The following is a 7,513-nucleotide window of genomic DNA, read 5'->3' on the forward strand; positions in this document are numbered from 1 at the left end:
CATATATTTATGTATTGGATCTTAGGTTGGGGCGCCCTTCTGAAGAGAGGTTGATATAAAACGTAGTGTTTGTCCATGGAATGTTTCATGAAGACAACAGTAGAGGCTGAATTAGCAAGTACGGATCCAAGCAGTGTAATATTGTTAACAAGTATCGCACAGTTTTTTCTCATCTTCGGCATTAGATCTGGGGGTATCTGATAATCATCAACATATCAAACATCTACATAACTTATATTAATATAAAATCTATAAAATTCCTCCTTTATTCAAGGAGACAATCTGCTTACTCCAAAAAGTAAAATGACACGTTCTTTTTTTTTTCTTTTCAAGAACTTAAAATGGTTATATAAACTTTGTTTTTACTTACATGTCAAGAACTTGACGATGTAAAAACAAAAGGAAAAAGATTTACCATTTCCATGTAAGGTTACATGAAGGAACTGAGTGTTGATTTAATTTTCTCTGTAGAGACTTATGCTTCTTGTTCACGACGCTGATGTTTGATTATTATTTTGATTCTTAAATTTTCAGATTGAGGCGAAGAAGTCAATTGTAATTTTATTCTCTAGTTTTTTCTTTAATTTCTTTTTTATGGTTTTTAGAAGAATAGGTGACAGATTGAAATTTTACTAACTTAACGTATAACAATAAAAATATATTACAAATTAATCATTCATCCTACTTCAATAAAAATAAAATTATGTGACAGACATGCATTTTCAATGTTGATATTGATATTTAAACATTCATGATCATATTCCAATGAATAATACTAATACAACTCGTATAGTAAATTAGACATTCCCATTGAAGATAAAATGAGAGAGAATATGCTAGGATGATTTGGGCATGTACAATGGAAACCTTTTAGTGCACCGATTAAGAAAAGTGATAACATTATATTTAATGGGTAAAAAAGATCTAGAGATAGACCCAAAAGGACTTAGTTAAAAAAGCAATTAAGAAGCATATGATTATGGGTCTTAATGGAGGAGATGATCAATAATAGAACAGAATGAAAACGTAGGATTCATGTAGTCGACCCCAAACATTTGGGATAAATGCTTTGTTGTTGTGGTATGATCATATTCTAATGAAAAGGCGCAATTTCGGAAATGAGAGAGGAAAGGGTATGGTTTGAGAAAAAGCTAAACTTTGGAGGAATTAGAGCAAATATCTTGCTCTCATGGATATATTGTTGAAATGTTCACTAAAGAGAGAAAATCATATTACTTTGTCATTTTTAATATCTGCTCTCATGTAGCATTTGTTTATTGCAACATGACCGAAATCATATGCTTCCATTCATGGGATACCCCCAAGCCCCGCCTCTGGCCATACCTTTGTCATGCAGTGGCTAGGAACCAAACTCAAGCAGCCAGATGCGTTCCGAAGGGTTATTGAGTTTGGGGATGAAGTGAAAAATCGGTTATATGTCTATGGGGTCTAGGTCGTGAACAAAAAGCATAAACCTCTACAGAGAAAATCAAATCAACACCCAGTCCTTTCATGTGACCTTACAATGGAAATGGTAAAACTCTTTTCTTTTGTTTTTACATCGTCAAGTTCTTGACATGTAAGTAAAAACAAAATTTATATCATATAAATTCTTGAAGAGAAGGAAAAAAGAATGTGCCATTTTATTTTTTGGAGTAAGCAGATTGTCTCTTAGAATAAAGGAGGATTTTTGTAGATTTTATATTAATATAAGTTATGTAGATGTTTAATATGTTGATGATTATTAGATACCCCCAGATCTGATGGCGAAGATGAGAAAAAACTGTGCGACACTTGTTAACAACGTTACATTACCTGGATCTGCACTTGCTAATTCAGCATCCACTGTTGTTTTCATTAAACATTTCATGAACAAACACCACGTTTTATATCAACCTCCCTTAAGAAGGGTGTTTCAACCTGAGATTCAATACATAAAAATATGTACAGATCTCTTTGATACCTAGGGTCAGAAATGCAATGATATTCTCACAAAACTTCACAGAGAGAATGCAGGCAAGCTTTCGCTTGACCTGGAACAAGCCATTAGGGTCAAGGTAGATATTCAGGCTTATAATGATGGCACCAAAAATAATTTCGCTATAGTAATTTTATATTTTACCTTAAGATTTAAGTTAATCTTATATCCGCCAAAGGAGTTTAAAAGCTGCACGAGTAATGATGACCTCTTTTTCCCGAAAGTTAAAAAGTTCCACGAAGAGGAGAGAAAGTGTATTAAAAAAAATTCATGATTGTTCCTTCACGCCTTCTTCTTCGTCTCAATAGTCTACAAGACTTCCATCTTTTTCAGGATAAAACTGTAAGTTCTACTGGTTAGCAACTAAAAACAGCTATAGCAACAACGGGGATGCTCAGTGAAGCTGCTTATGTTCAGTATGGATAGGTTTGAGAATATTACATCTGTTGCATATCGCCTTCGTATTAACCTAGCGTGAGGATTTAGGCCGTGTGAATGATGATTATGGAGGTAGTAGTGGCAGCAGTTGTGATGAATTGGGTTCTGGGGAAGCATGTATGCTAAGACTAATAGAAAGTTAATACTCAGACTTAAGCATTGATGAGAACCTTAAAGCTTTAACAGCTTTGATTGACCTCTCTAGCTGCATATTCGCTTCTTATTCGTCAAGCAAATAGTGGGAATCAGTTTGGTGGTACCTGTGAGGTATTTTGGCATTCCAAAATCATCTAAAGTGCCTTCAGTTGGACTGCTAGATTTCTCTCATATGCAGGCAAGTTGAGCATAGTTTACAACTACGAAAGATGCTATAGCCAACAGAGACGGAAAGATAGAAGATCTATCATGTTTGTAAAGCTTAGCTTGCGGTTTCATTCTTGAATTCATAGATAGGCCTTTTGGTTACGAATAGTGCAGTTTCGTCCGTCTTTTTGATTGTTGGATACTTTGTTTTTGAGTGGGTGTATGTAATCAGTTTGTACTTGAACTCTGCAATACTTAATACTCCAAACACAAGAGCTTATGATTAAAACTTCATACCTTTCTTGATCTTTTGAAGAAACCCTTAATCATATTTCGCAAAAAAATCCTCTCTCTGAACCCTATTATGAACACCTTATTCTCCCCCAGAAATTCTATAACCCTTTAGTCACATACTCACAGCCCAACCCTAACTTTTGGATTCTTTCCTCGCAATCAGGAGCAACTTTAGTTTCATCTAGGCACTAATTGGTCATAGTCAACAGTACTAATACTTCCAAAAAAACCAGGCTCGTTAGACCACTCTTGCTCTGAGGTTGCTGCAGTTGACCCTTTTCAACTTCGGAATTTGCTATAATTACATTTATAATTTGATGCGGGATATCTTCCAATTAAAATCTTGTCTAAATCTGACTGGTACGATATTTCTTTATAGGTTAGCTCTAGAATGTGTATTTAGCTAATAACTTCGTGCCACATTCATTCATGAGTCAGGTTAAGAAACAAAGTAGCCTTCACTACTCTTTTCCTAATAAGAACAACATAGGCTACTAGTCTCTTATTGACAATGTTTTAAATTCTGACACTCACTATTTGCAAACAGTAAAGTCACTTTGTATTATAGAGGTTCACTTTGTATTATAGAGGTTGTGATAAAGGCGAACTGTACTTCATTTCAGAATTCATACTGCTACTATCGTAACGACTAATGGATGCAACATATACGTATTGCTGTTGTTGCTATTCATTCAAGTGGGAGGGATTTTTGGTTTTGCATAATGCATCAGGATTGGTCAGTAGTTCTTGGTGTTAGTTCAACTATGTTCATTATCTCCTTGGTAAGATTAGACGGAATCAGGTTTCAATTTACGATTGAAAATCCCTAGTCTACCATTGTGGTCTCTCATGACATGTTTGTTCACTCTCATAGGAGCAATATTTTCTCATGATTGCTGATTAGTAGCAAAAATATGTTTTTGTTTACCTTTTTTTGTATAATTGTAAGTCCAAACCCCTTACTATGAGGATACAGACCCTTATACCCTCTAACCATTTTATTTTCCCTTGCACATGTTGACAGCAGTATTTGCCCATTAGGTTATGCTGTCAAGTGAGAATTATATTATATATCTTTTGCCTTTAGGTTTAACTGTATTAACTACTATAAAATAAAAATAAAAAAAGACAAGATTTCCCTCTAATAAAGGGCAAAACATAATATAGTCCAAGTTTCGTGGGATGCAAATGCCGATAAAATCGTTTAGGAGTTATGAGTGGCTATATCTCACATTATAGAGAGAACATCTCTAATTAACCTTTCCTTTTCTCTATTTCAAATATTCTATGTGCAACTTAAATCAGAGAGGCCCTTAACAACTGTTCAATTATGAAAGAGAAGAGAAATATATGCGCAACTTAAAAATCGAAGAGGCCCTTTAACAACTATTTAATTATGAAGGAGAATAGAGAATTCCTACCATTAAACTTCCAATTGATTTCCCTGCAGGTCAACAAACAGAAATAGCTGCCAGCTTCATTCCTCGTGACAAGTGACAAAGTTTTGGATTTTTTTTCTCAAAGACATTCTAGTTATTTGAAAATTACGTGCAATGGGGTCTCGTGAGATAAGGTTAAAGTTCAAGGGGGTTTTGTGAGACACTCTAAAATTCACAGGGCTTAAATTATATACATAAGTTCAAAGGGACTATGTGCAACACCCCCTATGGTTCAAGGGGGTTATGTGAAACTAACCTTATTAAATTATCACTTTTTATTCATAAACTGTTATTGTTACCTTCAATGGTTAAGGTGTAACCTTTTTATGTTTCCTGCAGAATATGCTACAAATTCACAAATAGTTACATTTGTGCACTAAATGTTACCCTTTGATGGGTGGTATTTTAAGTGGAGTGAAGTTGCAGCCGAGAGACAAAGATGGAGAAAGAAAAGATAACAGAGTAAAGAGGAGGGGCAAAGCAGAGAAGAATCCATAGTGGAAGATGGGCAACAGAGGGGAAAAATAGAGATAAGGGAGAAATGTTGTCAAGTCTTATACATAACAATTAAGAGTGGAAAAGCAAGTTGCCAAAGTGAATATTCAAATTATTAGCTTGGGATAAACTATAGCCCAATGAGCAATTTTCCCATAAATTAAAACCACTAGGGCCCAAGATTGAGCCAAGAGCAATTGTGCAAATGCAGGCTGCCAAGGTGAATATCCATGTTTCTAGTTTGGGATAAACTATAGCCCAACAGGATCAGAAGCACTATTAAGTGTTTTAATAACCTTGAATTATGCACAAGACTTGACAACATTGTTCTCCTGTGCATTTGAATAGTGATATTGCACAAGGATTTAATTGACACCAGAAAAACGAGAATTGAGTAGCCACCAGATTAGCAATAAAGACCCCTTCCCCCACTATTGCAAACAAATAATGGTTCCTTATTTGACCTAGATTGCACAATACCTAACAAAAAACATGTAAGTAGCATTTTGTGATGAATGAATAAGCTTTACTCAAACATAATATATAGATGATCTGACAATCCAGAAAACCCAATCTAGTTGTTATCGGGTTCATGTTGTTTTCTCATTAATAAGGCCTTTCAATTAAATTCTAAAGAGATGACTCTATTACTATTTACTATTTATGTTTACTAAATAAAGAACATGACATTTGTCTGGTGTTAAGAGCAGGGAAGTTTAGTAAGCATTGCTATTTTAAAATCAAGTGGCCACAAATACTGACAGACTACTAAAGCTTTGTGGTATCTCTAAGGAGCACATTTCACACTTAACCATTTCACATGGAGCAGTTGAATAAAAGTTTACATCAAAAAATTGCCTTGAAAATTGGACAGCTCATGGTTATGACTTTAATCAAAACAATATTGTATTAAACAAAAGGGGTTTTTCGATATTGGTCCCTAAAATCATAGTGAATTTGATACTAGTCCCTCAAATTTTCATATTTTGATATTAGTCCCTCAATTACACTTTAGTTGTTGATATTGGTCCTTCTGTTAAGATCATGGTTAAAAATTATGACCTGTGGTTAGGTTGGTGCTAATCCTAGGTGGGTATTTAACAAACTAGCCCCACTCATTGAGCAAAATCTCCCCCTTCCCATAACTGTTTAAAATCGAAGGGATGAAAGGAAGAAGATAGGGGTCTGAATGGGTTTGGGTTTGTGATTAACGAGTTTGAGGATTGTAGATGGGTATGAGTTAAATAGATAATGGGTTTGGGTTTATAATCAGAGGGCTATAATGGTCAATCCACCCAAAAATGTTAAAGAGTTAACAGAATATTCCCCTAACATTATAACACCAACTAACTACAGGACACATATCAACACACTAATGGTTTTTAAGGGACCAATACAAAATATGATGATTTGAGGGACTAATATCAAAATGCTAATGATTTAAGGGACTAATATCGAAAAAACCCCTAAAAGAAAATTCAATTGCAGAACAGTATAGTCTTAAGTATGAAGGTTGAAGAATGGCATGCTAAACTGCATGGACACAGGTACGGGTGCAAGGACAGGACATGACAAATTTGTCCATGGCAAGGTACGGGGACACAATTGAAGCACATCACCTCATAGTTCTTAAGTAATTATGAAAATAATCATTTAAAATCATAACTTTGAACTGAATATGGGCTGAAACGCACCTGACCTTAGTCCAACAAGTTTCAGGAAGTAGATGCAAGAAGTAGATGCGAAATGTAGGATATACAATTGATTACACATCTGTATTTGTATGCATATATTCAAGGATCCGAGTAGACGTGAAGCGTAGGATAGAAGAACCAACGCAACATAGATGGCACGTTTCAAAAGAAAACTTGAAATTGTCACAGTAATGGATAAAACAAAAATAACAAGTTAATGAAAGCAATGTACTAGTGCGCAGCAACATACAGCTAAAAATCAGAATACAAATTGCATATAGCACCTAACTGCAAAATATGATGAGAGACTCGAAAAGTAAAGTATAGCAGTGTAAAGAGGAAAAAAAATTAAATTCCTCACCGGAATCAATGATGTCCCAGACGGGTGTGGAATAGGAACAGAAAAGTAGAGGAAAGACAATATCTAACCAAAAAAGAACATCACAAGTTCTTGATGCAGAAAGCAAATTAGAAAGGATATCTCTGTGGCTGAGCATCGGAAGAACCAAAAAAAATGGACGGTAGCTTTGCTGGAGGTGTCAGACAACTCAAAACTTTTATTGAAACATAAATCAAAGCCAAATATCAACTGGGTACAATTCCTTGAAAGAGTTCCAAGAATTGCCTCCTTAAACGCATCAGTTTTCGCAGAGATACAGACAAGGCCATCATCTTCTTCCGGATCAAATGTAGCCTAAATTAATGACACATGCGATATTATCATTATTATTACCTAATAATCGAACAGTGATAGGCAAATCAAGAGCAGAATGAACCTGTGTGACAATAATACGCCTGTGCCTTCCCGGGTCAACCCTACAAGGCTCTCCAGGCTTCACCTTGACACCTGAAAATAGTAACTAGTCTAAGAA

At 35.1% G+C, this 7,513-nt stretch overlaps 1 long non-coding RNA gene across 1 annotated transcript in view; it reads right to left on the minus strand.

The window, feature by feature from the left end:
- The window catches only part of LOC109835631, a 14,518-nt gene continuing 13,842 nt past the window's right edge, over positions 6,838-7,513 (minus strand). Inside the window, exons 3-4 of the long non-coding RNA XR_002245632.1 lie at positions 7,418-7,488; positions 6,838-7,335 (exon numbers count right to left, since the gene is read on the minus strand). This is a non-coding gene — a long non-coding RNA (uncharacterized LOC109835631). The remainder of the gene's footprint in view (positions 7,336-7,417; positions 7,489-7,513) is intronic.

This window comes from Asparagus officinalis, chromosome 3 (assembly GCF_001876935.1).
Source record: "Asparagus officinalis chromosome 3, Aspof.V1, whole genome shotgun sequence".
In the NCBI taxonomy this organism is placed as follows: Eukaryota; Viridiplantae; Streptophyta; class Magnoliopsida; order Asparagales; family Asparagaceae; genus Asparagus; species Asparagus officinalis.